Raw genomic sequence first — 16936 nt, forward strand, 5'->3', positions numbered from 1 at the left:
AAATCTGCCACAGGGGAGCTGGATGAGTAGAGCACAGAGGCTGCTGGGTCTCAGGAATGTGGGCTGGTGCTTGTTTCCTCATGGGACTGGAAATCCCGATTGGAATGTACATCCTAAATCCCTCATTAGAGAATGTGAACGCACAGATAATTTCGAGCCAGACACTCACACCTCTTTCTCCTCCATGCCCTTCACCAGAGTCCCCAGCTCTGAGGATGCACCCATTTGAACCCCCTCTGCTTTCATCGCTCCTGCCAAGGAGCAAGAAAAAGCCAAAACAAAGGGAGCAGGAACTAAATAAGGGAGCAGGATAAGAGCCAAACGATCAGAATAATGCATGTGCTGGATCATCAGTGCCTGCTGAGGCAGGAGCCACGTGCCTTTCCGTCCCCTGTGATTGATCTGCAAAGCAAAACTGTTTTGCAGATGTCATTTCCTTTGAATTTTCTCATCACCCTCAATTATTTTTCCCTCAAAGGAGCGTTTTATGTTTTGAAGTTCCCCCAAAGCCCCACTCATTTCCTCTAAGAAGAAGAAAAAGTGTAAAGTATAAACTAGACTTCCTGGGAATCAAGATAGTTAACATAGAGGAACAGAAAAAAGAAGAAAAGCAGAGACATCTACTGCATGGTAGGAAAGAACAGGCCTAGACAGAATGACCTCTGCCAGGACAGAGTTCCCTTTCAGCGTGATTCAGCCTCCCAAGGCCGATAGTGTGTCTTGCCCTGCGCCACCTCCTGGTTGTCTTATGAATTTTTTTTATTAAAAGCATTTTTTTACATCTTTATATTTTGAGAGAGAGCATGCGAGCAGAGCAGGGGTAGAGAGAGAGGGGGACAGAGAACCTGAAGTGCGCTCGAGCTGGCAGCAACGAGCCTGACGCAGGGCTCGAACTCATGATCCCTGAGATCATGCCCTGAGCCAAAGTCGGACACTTAACTGACTGAGCCATCCAGGTGCCCCTCATTTAAAAATTTTTAATTTAAAATGGGTGTGTGATTGCTTCAGGGAAGTGTTTCACTGCTTGGGGGGATTTGGGATTTTGCCTACAGAAATAAACATTGTTTCACAAAAACGTCTTAGTCCCAAATCAGCACCTTCGGACTTGAGTGAGCAGCCTTTCCAGGCTCTTGTGCTTCCCACATAGACAAAGGCCTTGTTTTCTAGGCAAACACCATCCTCCAGGGACTTGCCTTTATTTTGATCTTTGGCTGTACTATGGATATTTCTGTTGTCACTAAGCTAATTTGGAGTCAAGAGGACCCTTATGTTAAAACAAAACAAAATCCACCCCACCCCGCATTCCCTTCACCTCAGTAGCTACTAAACTCTGACACCTTTGTTTAATTCCCACTTCTCTCTCCAGCTCATTCCTCACCCCGGGAAGCGGTGGGGTGGGCTAAATCTAACGCATGCCACTGCCTTCTGGCGCCATCTCCTGTCCTTTCAATGCAGCGAAATGTAAACAGGTCAGAGAATCAAGTGTCCAAGCGTGGTGACTTTTTGGTTTGTTTTTTCTTAAAAGGTCCTTTAAATTTTATTATTTTTTAAATTTAAATAATCTCTACACCCCACTTGGTCTCAAATTTATGACCCCCGAAATCAAGAGTCGCATGCTTTCCTGACCTGAGATAGCCAGGTGCCCCATTAAGAGGTCCTTTTAAAAAGGATATTTAGGGGTGCCTAAGCGGCTCAGTTGGTCGAGCTCTCTCTCTCTCTCCCACTGCCCCTCTTCCTCATGCTCTCTATAAATAAATTAAATAAATACATACATACATACATAAAAAGGACATTTGGACATTTAAAATCCACAAATGTCCTAAATAGTCTAAAATACCTTACAGTTCAATGTGGGAGGGAGACAGATCAAAAGGAAAAGAGAATGACCAACCCAGGAACTTAGTCAAGCATACAGGTGATAACTAATTACCAAGAAGAGAGAATCAATAAGGAGACAGAATTAGATGGAATTCGGTTTTCTAAAAGAGCAAGCAACCTTGTACCATGATGTAGACCCAGAGGTATTCTAATTTGACAATCACATTTATTATCACACGCTTGTCTCCTAACATATTAGTGCTTTCAAGAATTAAAGTCAAAGTGAAAAAAAAAAAAAAAGGAATTAGAGTCAAAGTAATTTGGGGGAGGGTTGATCAGAACTCTGGATCATTTTCTTAGTTTTCCAGTTTACACTGCATGACAAATGCACTATGAGACTATTGTAAACGGAAGACAGGTAAGTTTGTAGTCTCAAATCTCACAACTGTAATGAAAAAGGAGTAATTTTGTGTCCTGTGTTGATTCCATGCCCACATCACTGCCTGGTATTTGCTGACCAAATGAATAATCTAGTCATTGGAACATTTGTTTACTTTCTTTCTGTCTTTGGTAGTCACAGAATTTTAGACCAGAAGGGTTCTCAGGCATCATTCCAACTCCCTTGTTATATCCTGTGAAGACAGAGTTTCCAGGGGTTTAGGGATTCTCTCATGGTTAGACACAGCAGCTAAGCTGAACCAGAGCAAGGGCACAGGCCCCATTGGACTTTCTGCAATGCCACTGGTCCTCAAACCTCAGTGTACATCAGAATCACCTGGAAAGCTTGGTGAGAAATAAAGATTTCTGGGCCTCCCTCCCATAGTTTCTGATTCTGTGGGTCTAGAGTATGTCCAGAGAATTGCATTTACAGCAGGTCCTCAGGTGATGCTGGTGGTCTGAGGCACCACACTTGAGAATCAATACCCTATACCAACTGGAGGAGGGGAGGTAGTAGGGGGTTCGCCATTCTTTGTAGGGATTCCAGCCATCTGGCATTGTTATTTGCATTCAACTTTACAGAGATGAGCCACAATAGCTTCACTAGTTTACAGTTATGTATTGAGGACTTCTAGATGCTAGGCACCCTACCACACCCTAGAAATAAAGAGTTAACAAGAGGCACCTGGGTGGCTCAGTTGGTTGAGCAACCAACTTTCGACTTTGGCTCAGGTCATGATCCCAGGGTTGTGGGATCGAGCCCTGCATTGGGCTCTATGCTGAGCATGGAGCCTGCTTGAGATGCTCTCTCTCTTCCCCACTGCCCCTCTCCCCTGCTCATGCTCACTTGCGCTCTCTCTCAAAAAAATGAACAGGAGGTAATCTCTGCCCTCAAGAACCTCACAATCTCTCTTTTTAATGTTTTTATTTATTTTTGAGACAGAGAGAGACAGAGCATGAGCAGGGGAGGGGCAGAGAGAGAGGGAGACACAGAATCTGAAGCAGGCTCCAGGCTCTGAACTGACAGCGGGGTTCGAACTCACAAACCGCAAGATCATGACCTGAGCTGAAGTCAGAAGCCCAACCGACTGAGCAACCCAGGTGCCTCTCAAAGCTGCAAGTCATTTCTAAGGCAGCATTTGCAAAAGTGAAATGCAGCTATTTTTGAGCTCATAGATCCTGCATTCTTTCTATTGTTCTACTATCCAACATACTTGTTATATCAGGTATTACATATATTTTAATTAAGTAGCACTCTCACAGGTTGTTTATAAATCCATGCACATTGGGAAAAATTGACTTTTTTGCTCTTTTTTAAAAAATAAAAAGGAAATAGTTACTTGGAGTTGCCTCTAGAACGTAGAGAAAATCAGATCGTAGCAATGGCTTGTCACTTTTCCTCTTAATTATTATTTTTTAATTGTACAAGTAATATCTGATGGGTTTAGGGAAAAGAGAAGATTCAAAAAATAACATCACTTAAAAATTTCGTCAATTAGAGAAAATCGTGTTAACATTCTAATATCTTACAAATTAAAAAAAAAATTTTTTTCTTTTGTTTGAGAGAGATAGAGAGCGATCGAAAGAGGAGCAGAGAGAGAGGAAGACAGAATCTCAAGCAGGCTCCGAGATGTCAGCACAGAGCTGGATATGGGGCTCAAACTCACTAAACACGAGATTATGACCTGAGCTAAAATTAAGAGTCAGACATTATTTACTTCCTTCCTTCCTTCCTTCCTTCCTTCCTTCCTTCCTTCCTTCCTTCCTTCTTTTTCTGAGGCATTTGCTGCTTTACTAGATGGCTTGTTCCTTTCTTGAGTTACAAAAAGAATGAGACCAAATAAGAACTCCTACATTTTAGGCGTACCTGGGTGGCTCAGTCGGTTGAACGTCCAACTTTGGCTCAGGTCATGATCTCACAGTTTGTGAGTTTGAGCCCCGCATCGGGCTCTGTGCTGACAGCTCAAAGCCTGGAGCCTGCTTCAGATTCTGTGTCTCCCTCTCTCTCTGCCCCTCCCATGCGCATGCTCTGTCTCTCTTTGTCTCAAAAATAAATAAAAATGTAAACAAAAAATTTAAATAAAAAAAAGAACTCCTACATTTTAAATTATTGAACACATATAAAACCCAGCATATATTCATATTCACTAGAGCCTCAAAGTATTATGACTATCAGAAAGTTCTCTAATTACAATTTAGATTCACTTCTCCCCCTACTAATATTATATTTATCAATATTCTAACTAAGCAGAATATAGTGACCTCACATTTGTTTCTAGAGATACTCTAAGCACCAGATATAGTTGGATATTCTGATAGTGAAATGTTTATACTTCCCAAGGAACCCAGTCAGATAAAGAAGTTCACTAGAAGCTCCCTCTCCCCTTCCCTGTCATCAATTTATTTTTTTTTCAATATATGAAATTTATTGTCAAATTGGTTTCCATACAACATCCAGTGCTCATCCCAAAAGGTGCCCTCCTCAATGCCCATCACCCACCCTTCCCTCCCTCCCACCGCCGCCCCCCGTCATCAATTTAAACAGCATAGTATTGTATGTATAGAATTGTATAGAAATAGTATTGTATAGAAATAACCTAATATATTTAACCAACCCTCTGCCTTTGGACTGTTAGGTTCCCCCCCCCCCCCCCTTTTTTTTGTTACAACACTTTAAAGAGAAAATCCTTTTTCATACGCATTTACACATTGTCCAATTGTTTCCTACAATTGCAAGATGGCCGATGCTTTTTTTAAAAACTTTTTATTTTGAAAAAGTTCAAACTCAACCCTTTACTGAAAGTTAGGTTTATGGAGCTATAACTCACATACATAATCCTTGTTAGTGTAGAGTTCTATGTGTTTTGACCAATTCATACAGTCATGTAACCGTCATTTAGTCAAGATACAGAAGTTTATCACCCCCACCTCACCATAATTCTCTTGTGTCCTTTGTAGTCAGCGTCTCCTCCCACACTCATCCTTTGGTAACTACTGATCTGTTTTCTGATCCTGTAATTTTGCCTTTCCCTCCAGAATGTCTTATGTATTAAATTATACAGTATGTAGCCTTTGGAGTCTGGCTTCTTTCACTTAGCATTCATTCATGTTGTTGCATATCAGAAATTTGTTGCATTTTATTGCTGAGTTTTTCTACTTTGTTTACCCACTTACCAGTTGAAGACCATGTAGTGTGTTTCTAGTTTTTCACAGCCACAAATCAAACCACTATAAACGTTTGAGTACAGGTTTTTGAATGAACATATTTTTTCTTATTCTTCAGTGGGAGTAGTAGTGGGAATGAACACCCAGTGCTTGGTTGAATGGTAAGTGTATGTTCAACTTCATGAGAACAGGCCAGACTGTCTGTCTTGGTGCTTATTCTGTTTTTCCTTCCTACCAGCAATGTGTGAGAACTCCACTTGCTCGTTTTATATGTATATATAAATTATATATATATATTTATGTATATGTATGTAATTTTTGTAAGTTTATTTATTTATTTTGAGAGAGAAATAGAGAGGAGATAGAGAGAGAGCGGGGAGGGCCAGAGAGAGAGAGGAGAGAGAGAATTCCAAGCAGGTTCTATGCTTGTCAGCGCTGAGCCTAATGTGGGTCTCGAACTCATGAACTGTGAGATCATGACCTGAGTTGAAATCAAGAGTCGGATGGCTAACAGACAGCCACCCACACGCCCTGTGATATTTCATTTTAATTTGGGGTGTGTACCTTTAAAATTTTTTTAAAAAATGTTTTAATGTTTATCTTTGAGGGAGAGAGAGAGAGACAGAGACAGAGACAGAGACAGAGACAGAGTGCCAGTAGGGCAGAGAGGGAGACAGAATCTGAAGCAGGCTCCAGGCTTTGAGCTGTCAGCACAGAGCCCCACGCAGGGCTGGAACCCACAAACCATGAGATCATGACCTGAGCCAAAGTCGGACACTCAACTGACTGAGCCACTAGGCGCCCTGGGTTTTGTGTACCTTTTTAGTTTTTTTGCTATATTTATTGTAATATTGCCCTCCATAAAGGTCATACTCCTGCAATGGTATATACACGAGTTGCAGTATTTTTCTCTCCTTCAGGACCTTTTAGCTATTACACAGATAAAATTAACTTGTATCATGGTTAAATTTTTGTACAATGAATCCCATCTTTTCGTGGATTTTCAGTATAAAGTGAGAGATATGTTCAATTGGAGGAAATTTTGGTTTAAAGGCTAGTAAAGTCTACATTAGTGACTGTAGCAAGCTCTTCAAAGACGCACCAAAACAGTGAATAAGAAACAAAAAAGGCATAAAAAAAGCAAAACAACAACAAAAAAAGACACATATTGAAAGTAAACCCATCATTTTGTTAGAAATCATGGCACCAAAATAATTTATACTAATGTAAAATACTACTTTCAAAACAGCTCAAATAACCAAGCAGGAGAAAACCTGAATTAAATGGACCACGTTGTACCAGTCACCGAGCTTCTATCAAATTTCAATATATTTCAGTAGGATTGCATTAAACTTTTGGGTTACTAAGACTTTGCTTTTGGCATTTTGTGGAAGCTATTGATGTGATTGAACTAAAGTTAAATGGAAACACAAACACAGCCTTGGCAAAAATCTAAACTGTATTAAGAAATAAGTAGGGGGACACACTTATTAAAACATGAGGCAGAAGAGTATACCAAAATCCTGTCAACAGGCATTGGGCATTGAATAAGTAAGTTCTCTATCTTGTAACTGTAAGTTTGGATTTGGCATGCTAAACTTCTCTGTAACAAAATATACCTACATTCCAATCTTTTACCACAGAATAAGAAAAGCATACGTTGGCTTAAAGATAGCTAAAACACTGAATACATTTTATTATCTTTGTAGGAGGTCCCCAAGTCAGTTGTTAGCTACTTCACATTATTTTTTAAACATTTATCTATTTAGAGAGAGAGACAGAGAATGAGAGAGAGAGCAGTGGAGGGGCAGAGAGAGAAGGAGAGGATCTCAAACAGACTCTGCACTGTCAGCGCAGAGTCTCATGTGGGGCTCGGAAGTCACAAACCGTGAGATCACGACCTGAACGGAAATCAAGAGTCACTGACTCAAGAGTTAACTGACTGAGTCACCCAGACGCCCCTACTTCATATTATTATTTTTTACTTCATATTATTTTTAAATTTAATTTTTTAATTGTATCAAAGTAGTACAGGTACATAGTTTAAAAAGTCAAATAGAGTGATAAAAGTCACAATATAACACTCTATTCCCCCCCCCCGCCAACTTGTATTTCCTAAGACGATCACTGCAACTTTTTAGTGGTTTCTTTGAGGGTAAAACACCAAATTTTCAAAAACATGTTTTATACTGCTATTTCTTGATTTTTCAGTTTCAGATACTATTGTCTATTAACTTGCAACTACAAAAGAGGAGGATTTACCTCTTTGACACAGTATCCCTCCCCAACACATATTTCTACCCTTTCCTCCTGATAGTTATTATCTCATACTCTTTATTGATGTATAAATAACATACAGCATCACACACTAGTTGCAGGTGTACAATATAGTGATTCAACAATTTTCTACATTACTCAGCGCTTGTCAAGGTAAGTGTGCTTCTCATTCCCCTCACCTATTTCACTCATCCCTCCAGCCACCTCCCCTCTGGAAACCACCCGTTTGTCCTCTGTATTTAAAACTCTGGTTTTTTGGTGGGCTTTTTGCCTCTGCATAGTAGGCCTACCTCCCTTTCTGCCTCCTGCCGCCTCGGTGCCTGTGGAAAAGCTTCCAGTGAAGGGGGACAAAAAAAAAAAAAAAAAAAAAGAAGCAAGTTCTGAAGTTTACCCTTGACGGCAACTACCCTGTAGAAGATGGAATCATGGATGCTGCCAATTGTGAGAAGTTTCTTTAAGAGAGAATCAAAGTGGGGGTGCCTGGGTGGCTCAGTCTGTTAAACTCCAACCTCGGCTCAGGTCATGATCTCATGGTTCGTGAGTTCAAGCCCTGCATTGGGCTCTGTGCTGACAGCTCAGAGCCTGAAGCCTGTTTCAGATTCTGTGTCTCCTCTCTTGCCTCTCCCCTGCTCACGCTCTCTCTCTCTCAAAAATAAACATTAAAAAAATGTTTTAAAAATGAATTAAAGTGTAAGGAGAAGGAAAAGAGGAGGAGTGTGAGGAGAGGAAAAGCTGTGAATCTCGGGTAGGGGTTATAACCATTGAAGGGAGCAAGAGCAAGATTACAATAATTTTTTTTATTTAGACTTTTTTAAATGTTTATTTATTTTTGACAAAGAGAGAGAGAGAGAGAGAGAGAGAGAGACAGAGGAAGCATGAGTGGGGGAGGGGCAGAGAGAGAGGGAGACACAGAATGCCAAGCCGGCTCCAGGCTCCAGGCTCCGAGCTGTCGGCACAGAGCCCGACGCGGGGCTCGAACTCACACACTGTGAGATCATGACCTGAGCTGAAGTAGGATGTTCAACCGGCTGAGCCACCCAGGCGCCCCAAGATTATGATAATATTTGAGGTGACTTTTCCCAAAAGGTATTTGAAATATCAAACCAAAAAAGAAGATTAATCTACGTGATGGGTTGTGCACAGTTACTAACAGCACAGTTACAAATCATTACTTCCAGATTAACTAGGACCAGAAAGAGGAGGGAGAAGAGGGTTAAAACTCATTTATCTGGAATATTTTATATGAGTTCATAATAAAATTTGGGAACCAAAAAAAAAAAAGTTCTGTTTTTTGGTCTCTTTTCTTCCTTGTTTGTTCATTTGTTTTCATTTTCTTTTTTTTTAAATTTTTTGATCTTTATTTATTTTTGAGAGAGAGAGAGTGAGCAGGGGAGGAGCAGAGAGAGAGGGAGACACAGAATCTGAAGCAGGCTCCAGGCTGCAAGCTGTCAGCACAGAGCACGATGTGGGACTTGAACTCGCGAACTGTGAGATCATGACCTGAGCAGAATCAGACGTTCAACCGACTGAGTCAAACAGGCGCCCCATGTTCATTTGTTTTCTTAAATTCCTCATATGAATGAAATCAAATGGTGTTTATCCTTCTCTGACATTTCATTCAGCACTGTACCTTCCAGGTCCACCCATGTTGCTGTAGATGGCAAAATCTTATTCTTTTTTATGGATGAATATCATTCCATTGTGTTGTATGCCACATGTATGACATCTTCTTTATCCATGGATGGACACTTCAGTTCTTCCATATCTTGGCTGTTGTAAATAATGCCGCAGTAAACACACAGGTGCATGTATCTTTTTGAATTAGTGTTTTTGTTTTTTGGGTGGGGGGGGGTAGACACCCAGTAGTGGCATTACTAGATAATATGGTAATTCGTGTTTTTATTTTTTGAGAAACCTCCACACTGTTTTCCACAGTGTCTGCACCAATTTGCATTCCCACCCACAGTGCATGAGGGTTCCTTTTCCTCCACATCCTCCCCAACACTTGTTATTTCTTGTCTTTTTGATTCTAGCCATTCTGATAGGTATGAGGTGATATCTCATTGTGGTTTTGATTTGCATTTCCTTGGTGATTAGTTACTGAATCATAATTTTAGCTAAAGCAGCATTTAGATTATCATCAATATTTATTCACAGCTGAGCCAAGCAGTGTATATTTTCTTTCTTGTACAACTTTTAACTTCCCTTGAATTGATAATAGCCTCCCCACCTTTTGCTTTAGTTTTCTAGTTGCTTTATCTTTGTTTTTGGAAAAATTTTAACGTTTATTTATTTTTTACAGAGCATGAGTGGGGGAGGGGCAGACAGAGCGGGAGACAGAGAATCGGAAGCAGGATCCAGGCTCTGAGCTGTCAGTGCAGAGCCTGACGTGAGGTTCAAACCCATGAACCACAAGATCATGACCTGAGCCGAAACCAAGAGTTGGATGATTAACCGACTGAGCCACCCAGGTACCCTATAAACTTTTTTTTTTTTTTTAAGGAAATATTCCTCTTGGAACTCTCAGTTCTCCAGTTCTGAAGTTAGACTGACTTCTCTCTAGAAGCTTTTTAGTATATTTCCTTTACCTTAGATGTTCTATAATTTCATGATAATATATCTTGGTTTAGGTCTTTTTTATTTCTTGGAAGAGCACTCAGTGAGCTCATTTGCTTAAAAATTTATTTCCTTCAACTGAGGGATGTTTTCTCATATTTTTTCTTTGATAATTTTTTTATATGTTCCCTTTTTCTGAAATTCCAGTTAATTGTATGTTGAAACTTCTGGAATGTTCTCTAATCCCAACTTTTTAGTTCTATTTTCCATATTTTTGCTTGCTTGCTCGTTTGTGTGTTTATTTATTTGTTTATTTATTTATTTATGTATATAATTTCTGCACCTAATGTGGGGCTCAAACTCATGACCCCAAGATCAAGAGTTGTATGCTCTACTAAGCCAGCCAGGCAACTCCATCTCTCCATCTTTTTGCTTCTTATTCTTTCAGGGAGATTTCCTTAACTTTAACTATTGAATTATTAATTTCTGCATTCATATTTTTAATTTTCATAAGCCCTTTCTTCCATGAATGTTCTTTTTATAGCACTATTTTATTTTCACAAATACATTATCTTTTATAATGTTAACTTAGGCTTTCTTCTAAAAATTATCTTCTGCTTCTTGTCTCTGTTTCCTCTGAATTATTTTTCTTCAGTTAGGTTTTTGTTGTGGTTCTTTTTTGGTCTCTGCTTTTATGTGAAAGGATTTTCTGAAATATTTGGCTATCTTTACCTATCCATTTACACTTAAGAGTGAGGCATTTAGGGGCACCTGGATGGCTCAGTCTGTTGAGCCTCTGATTCTTGATTCCAGTTCAGATCATGATCCCAGCGTTGTGGGATCAAGCCCTGTGTCAAGCTCTGCACTGTGCATGGAGCCTGCTTAAGACTCTCTCCTTCTCCCTCTGCCCCTCCCCCACTCACACACTTGTGTGTGCTAGTGCTCTTTCTCTCTCTCTCAGGAAGAAAAAAGAGCAAGGCACTTAAATGGTGTGTGTAACTATGTATGGAAACTTGTTGACTGGTAGACTGTACAATGAGGGGGTGGGACAGGTATCTGGCCATTTCCTACTGTTTTGTCAGTATCTCTGGACTTGTCTCTTCCGGTTAGTTTCTCCAGAGAGGAAACCTCTAACTTTTTACCTGAAGGTATACCCAATTGTATGATGAATGGAGGAGAGAAAGGGTTGGTTTGTTGGGGGAGAGTTCTCACTATTTGAAATATAGATTTTTCACTTTTCCTGCCAATTTTCATTACATTTAACTTGGTCTTAGTTATACCAGGTGTTTCTGAGTTTAGAATACCTTATTTTGACCTCTGCGATTCAGAGTTGGGAAGGAATTCAGTTGCTTTTAACGTGAACTTCAAAAACAAAACCAACCAAACAAAAAACCATGAACTTCAACCAAATCTGTTTTAGCCACACCCTTCCCCTCATCTTCAGGGGTTCTTAGTGCTTCCAAATTCAGAATTTTTGTGTGGTTCTAATGTAAATCAGTTTGTCTCTCAATCTCCTGCAAGCAGTTAAGTTTCAACTTCCCCCTCTCTTCTAAGATGATTGCCTCTAGTCTATAGGGATCTCTGAAGGGGATCCCAATAATGGCATTCCTTCTTGGTGGAGTGGTCCTGAACAAGTTGAGAAATAAAGCAACAGGCAGATATGGAGACAAACATATCACTTGTATTACTAAGTGATGGAGGCCAGATAGGAGATGTACTTTTTAGGATGAGAGTTAATGGGCCTGCTGCTAACTGTGCCCAGAACCAGGCAGTCTGGACTGAGGTGGACTTTGGTATGGACAAACCAAGCAGAATTATGTGCTTTGATGAACAGGCTCCCTCTCCCAAGAGCAAGGAGCAGAGTGGAACACTCCACTTAGGTTGGATGAACAAAGGGCTGAGAGAGGCCCAGTTATACTAACCAAGCTTTTTTCACAAGAGGTCAGACATCAGGAGTAAGGAAGCATTTCTGAACTAAATGGTACATCACTTTGCAGATGCTAAGATTTTGTTGAGCTCTCTTATCAGCTCTCTTCTCTTTGCTCACTCTCTTTGTCCTTTTGGGTTTAGGTCTTTAAAATTTCTTTTTATTGAGCTATATAATTGACATGTAACATTATAGTAGGTTTAGGTTCCCAGCATAATGGTTGGATATTTGTATATACGGTGAAATGCTCACTGTATGTCTAGTTAACATCCATCACCACACAGAGTTACAAATTTGGGTTTAGATCTTATTCATTTAAAGTTATTTTAGTAAGGTTTGGGAAGAAATGGAAGTAAATATGTATATTAAATTATCTTCCTTTTTTTTAAAAAATGTTTATTTTTGAGAGACAGAGCGTGAGCAGGGGAGGGGCAGAGAGAGAGAGACACACACACACAGAGAATCAGAAGCAGGCTCCAGGCTGTTAGTACAGAACCTGACGCGGGGTTTGAACTCACAAACTGTGCGATCATGACCTGAGCTGAAGTCAGGTACCCAACCAACTGAGCCTCCCAGGCGCCCCTAAATTATCTTCCTTTTAACCAGAAGTTTACATTAGTCTTTTGAAAGTAATTTTAAAAAGCTTTTTAATGTTTATATTTATTTTTGAGACAGAGAGAGACAGAGCATGAGCAGGGGAGAGGCAGAGAGAGAGGGAAACAAAAGAATCCGAAGCAGGCTCCAGGCTCTGAGCTGTCAGCACAGAGCCCGATGCGGGGCTCAAACCCACTAACCATGAGATCATGACCTGAGCCGAATTCCGCCGCTCAACCGACTGAGCCACCCAGGGGCCCCAGAAAGTAATTTTGTTACCAAGGTTACAAATTTCTTTTAAGAAAACTGTTGGGTCCCCTGGGTGGCTCAGTCGGTTGAGCGTCTGACTTCGGCTCAGGTCATGATCTCACGGTTTGTGGGTTCGAGCCCTGCATCAGGCTTACCACTTGCCGCTTGCTCAGAGCCTGGAGCCTGCTTCAGTTTCTGTGTCTCCTTCTCTCTCTGCCCTTCCCCCGCTCATGCTTTGTCTCACTCTGTTTCTCAAAAATAAATAAATGCAAAAAAAAATTAAAAAAAGAAAACTATTTATTATTTGTGCTACTGGGAGAATGCAATGATGCAATAATTCCTAGGTTACAGTCTCTCAATCATTTGTATTTCCCATTGCAATACGGATTTATTTGGGAGACTTACTCTTCTAATTTTGTTTGACTTTGGCTAATGTTAAAACCAGGTTGCACAATGTTAACATATAAAGAGGTGACTCAGACTGGAAAATCTCGGCCATGAATTAAAAATTTTTGCAGATATTCCACCAAATTTGGTTTTCACACAACAGTAATAAAAATTTTACCACAACAATGTGTATGCTTCCCACTTCAGTGTTTACTAACAACCCCTAAGGTGAAAAGGATCCCGAATTAAAGAAAGAATGGAATTGGAAAACACCTGGAAAATGCAGGGTAGTTCAATTATTTTATAATATTCATGGTGCCAATCAAACCCTTTTCTTAAAAAAAATCTCATATCTTCAACTAAGTTTTAATAGAATAATCAAGTTTATTTATTAGTTCTCCTAGAGTTTTTGTATCTCAACAGGGGTCATAATATCGAATATCTATTTGTAGCATTCTGGGCATCAGTAGGAAGTAAGAATGATATTTCAGGGAGAAGAACATTTTGTTCATCTGAGAATTAAACAGGATTATAGAGGCGCCTGGTGGCTCAGTTGGTTAAGTGTCTGACTGGCTCAGGTCACGATCTCACTGTTCGTGAATTCGAGCTCCCGCATTGGGCTCTCTGCTGTCAGTGCAGAGCCCGCTTCGGATCCTCTGTCTCCCTCTCTCTGCCTCTCCCCCCTCTCTCAAATATAAAATAAATAATAAAAAAAGTAAACAGGATTATAATGGCCACCTTTGGAAAAATATTTTAATTTTGATCACAGGAATTGGATTTGAGATTCATCTTCACAATTTACTAAGCACAGGACCTTGGGTATATACCCTTGCTTAGTTATCCACTGTAACAAATCACCTCAAAACTGAATAGTTTAAAAGAACAACCATGCTTTATTTACTCAAGATTCAGGGGGAATAAGTCACTCATTCCTGAGGGAAACTGATCGCTTCTCGGCCTTTTGGCTAAGATCAAGTGTAGTATCTGAAGGAAAATCTGGATGGTACATCACGGTGGTCACCACAGTTCTAACAGGATCTGTGGGTTTTGGTAGATAGACTCAGCTCTCTTATAACCTGCCACCGAGGAAGTTGAGGAATAAATACTCCAACCTCACAGTCCTCCAGACTTCCGATCTTCTGCCAGTGCCCTCTCCCATGCACCAAACTCAGGAAGTCACAGGACTCTGTGGGTTTTGAGTTACAGAGCAGGGTGGAGAAGGGTGAAGAGTGGATCTAGAGGGGCAACAGAAGATATTCGGCAGCAGAAGGTGAGTTTAGTTTTTGAACATTAAAGGCATGTTGAGCTAAATAATATCCTGATGTGTACATCTTATTGGTGGATTAGAGGAGTGGTCCCAACCACACTCTCATTCATTCAATTCCTTGCTCCTTTGCTTTCCTCTACCTTCTGATAACTTAACCTCATTTTTCATCCTGCCATTTAAAATAAACTCTGCCGTATTACTTCAGCTTAAAACGTGTCCTAGTTCATGAGTTTGGCTTTTCTCCTGACCCTATTTTATTTTTTCATCCTTCATTTAGCTCCATATACCCATCTACTAGCCTGGTAATGTTCTTCATCCAACCTCTTCCTGACACCTTTCCTTCTGTGCACCAATCCTCTGGAGACTCTTTCTTCGCCCAGTCTCTTATCCTGGCTTCTTGATTAAGACTAGAAAGAGGTGAGGTAAGGCACATGAGAGATGACAGGTGGGTGGGAACTATGGGATGGGGGGTGGGGGGGAAGGCTCACTTTGGTGGATCCCTGTCTATGCTTACTACAGTGTATTTTCTGAAGCTAGTATCCAATGGCAAAACGAATTCATGGCCTTTCCCCACATTGATTATTTCCAACATACTCTCCCATTCTGTGTTCTGATATAAAAGTCCTACCATTTAACCTCAATAATCATCTCTTCTTTGAAACTCTTTGGCTTCCATGTATCGCCTGCCCTCAAATTCAACCTCATTTTTTTTTTAATGTTTATTTTTGAGAGACAGAGAGAGACAAAGCGCAAGTGGGGGAAGAGCAGAGAGAGGGTGACACAGAATCCAAAGCAGGCTCCAGACTCTGAGCTGTCAGCACAGAGCCCGACAGGGGGCTCAAACTCACAGACCGTGAGATCATTACCTGAGTGGAAGTCGGAGGCTCAACTGACTGAGCCACCCAGGTACCCCTCAACTCATTCTTTTCTGCCTGTTCCTTAATTTATTTTGGTAGACAGTCCCTCTCTCCTTCCCCTCAATCATATTTTGCTCCCCTTTGCCGGATAGCCTTCCTCTTAAATATATTTTCTGTGGGCATCTTATTATTTTTTTCTCATAGTCTCAACTATTATTCATATGTGTATGGCTCCTAGATCTGAATCGCCTTCCCTGAACTCTCTTTGGGATGCCATTCCAGAGTTCCAAACCCTGCTGTGGCTGGTGGGATGAGACCAACCATAGGTCTTCTACTCAAGCTGGTACTAAAATGTACTTTCAGGTTTCTTTATAGCCCTTTTGTTCCACCACTCCTGCCCCTCCCCCCACCCCTTTTAAAACTCTTCCTTTAACTGTTCCTCAATCCATTTGGTTGTTTTCATATCATCCTGGCTTCCTTTAGCCTGTGTGAAAACAAAACAAGCTTAACTAACGCTGAATTGACTGCCCCACCCCCCAAGTCATTTTATACCAAAAGCTCTCCCTTTCCCTGTTTTCCTCTTCACAAAATTTCCTTTTCAAGATTTCAAAGGAAACACTTATCGAGAAGATAATCACTATTTTCTTTCCCCATAAAGTACTTAACATGCAAAATACTAAATATTTACATTTTAAATGTAAGCCTAATTGAGGAGCGGTGTGTCTCTGAGTGGGAGACGCAGAGGTGGTGGCAAAGTGGTGAGGAGTCTGTTTGAAACCCTTAAAGGTCTCTAACCCGAGAAACTGAAAAAATAGCCAACAAGCACTCCGCTGAGAGGAATTGGGACTAATTCATCCACTTTCTTCTCCAAATCATCTGGAATTTCTTTGGGTGTTTATCCTGAGAGTGGTGTAAGGGAATGAGAAGGACAACATTTAAGCAAGAACTGAGAAAAGTTAGACTGCTCAAGACAAAATTAAAAAAAACAACAACAAACAAAACTCATCCCGCTGGTTTATACTCGCATTCAGACTTTTAAAGGCACATTTTACCTACAGATATCCATTGAAACCAACGGAGGGGAAATTAGAAAGGAGAGGCATTGGGGTACCATTTCTATGCGAATCGACGTCTGATTTTCATTAGTCCAGCACTGTTTTTCCTCCAAGGACTTAGTGTTTATTACAGCAACAATTACCCCAGTAACAATTCCTTCAGGGTAGTTTTGTTTAAAGGTGCCTAACTTACATACTTCACCCAACTTCTTTCAAAATCGTTCAGTCCTTCAGGGTGGAAGTTAAAATACTATCTTTATCCCGGCTCTGGTTCTGCACCAGAAGACTGTCTCAAGTAGGGCAGTACCATGAAGGCACGCTTTTTAGATCATGTGCACGTTGCGGC

General features: G+C 40.6%; 1 non-coding gene across 1 annotated transcript; it reads left to right on the plus strand.

Moving 5' to 3' along the window:
• The first annotated feature begins 14356 nt into the window (after positions 1 to 14356).
• On the plus strand, positions 14357 to 14543 carry LOC125913860 (U2 spliceosomal RNA). Its single transcript, XR_007455142.1, has one exon. It is a non-coding gene; the product is annotated as a U2 spliceosomal RNA (small nuclear RNA).
• Positions 14544 to 16936: the final 2393 nt, after the last annotated feature.

Source organism: Panthera uncia (assembly GCF_023721935.1).
Source record: "Panthera uncia isolate 11264 chromosome C1 unlocalized genomic scaffold, Puncia_PCG_1.0 HiC_scaffold_4, whole genome shotgun sequence".
NCBI lineage: Eukaryota > Metazoa > Chordata > Mammalia > Carnivora > Felidae > Panthera > Panthera uncia.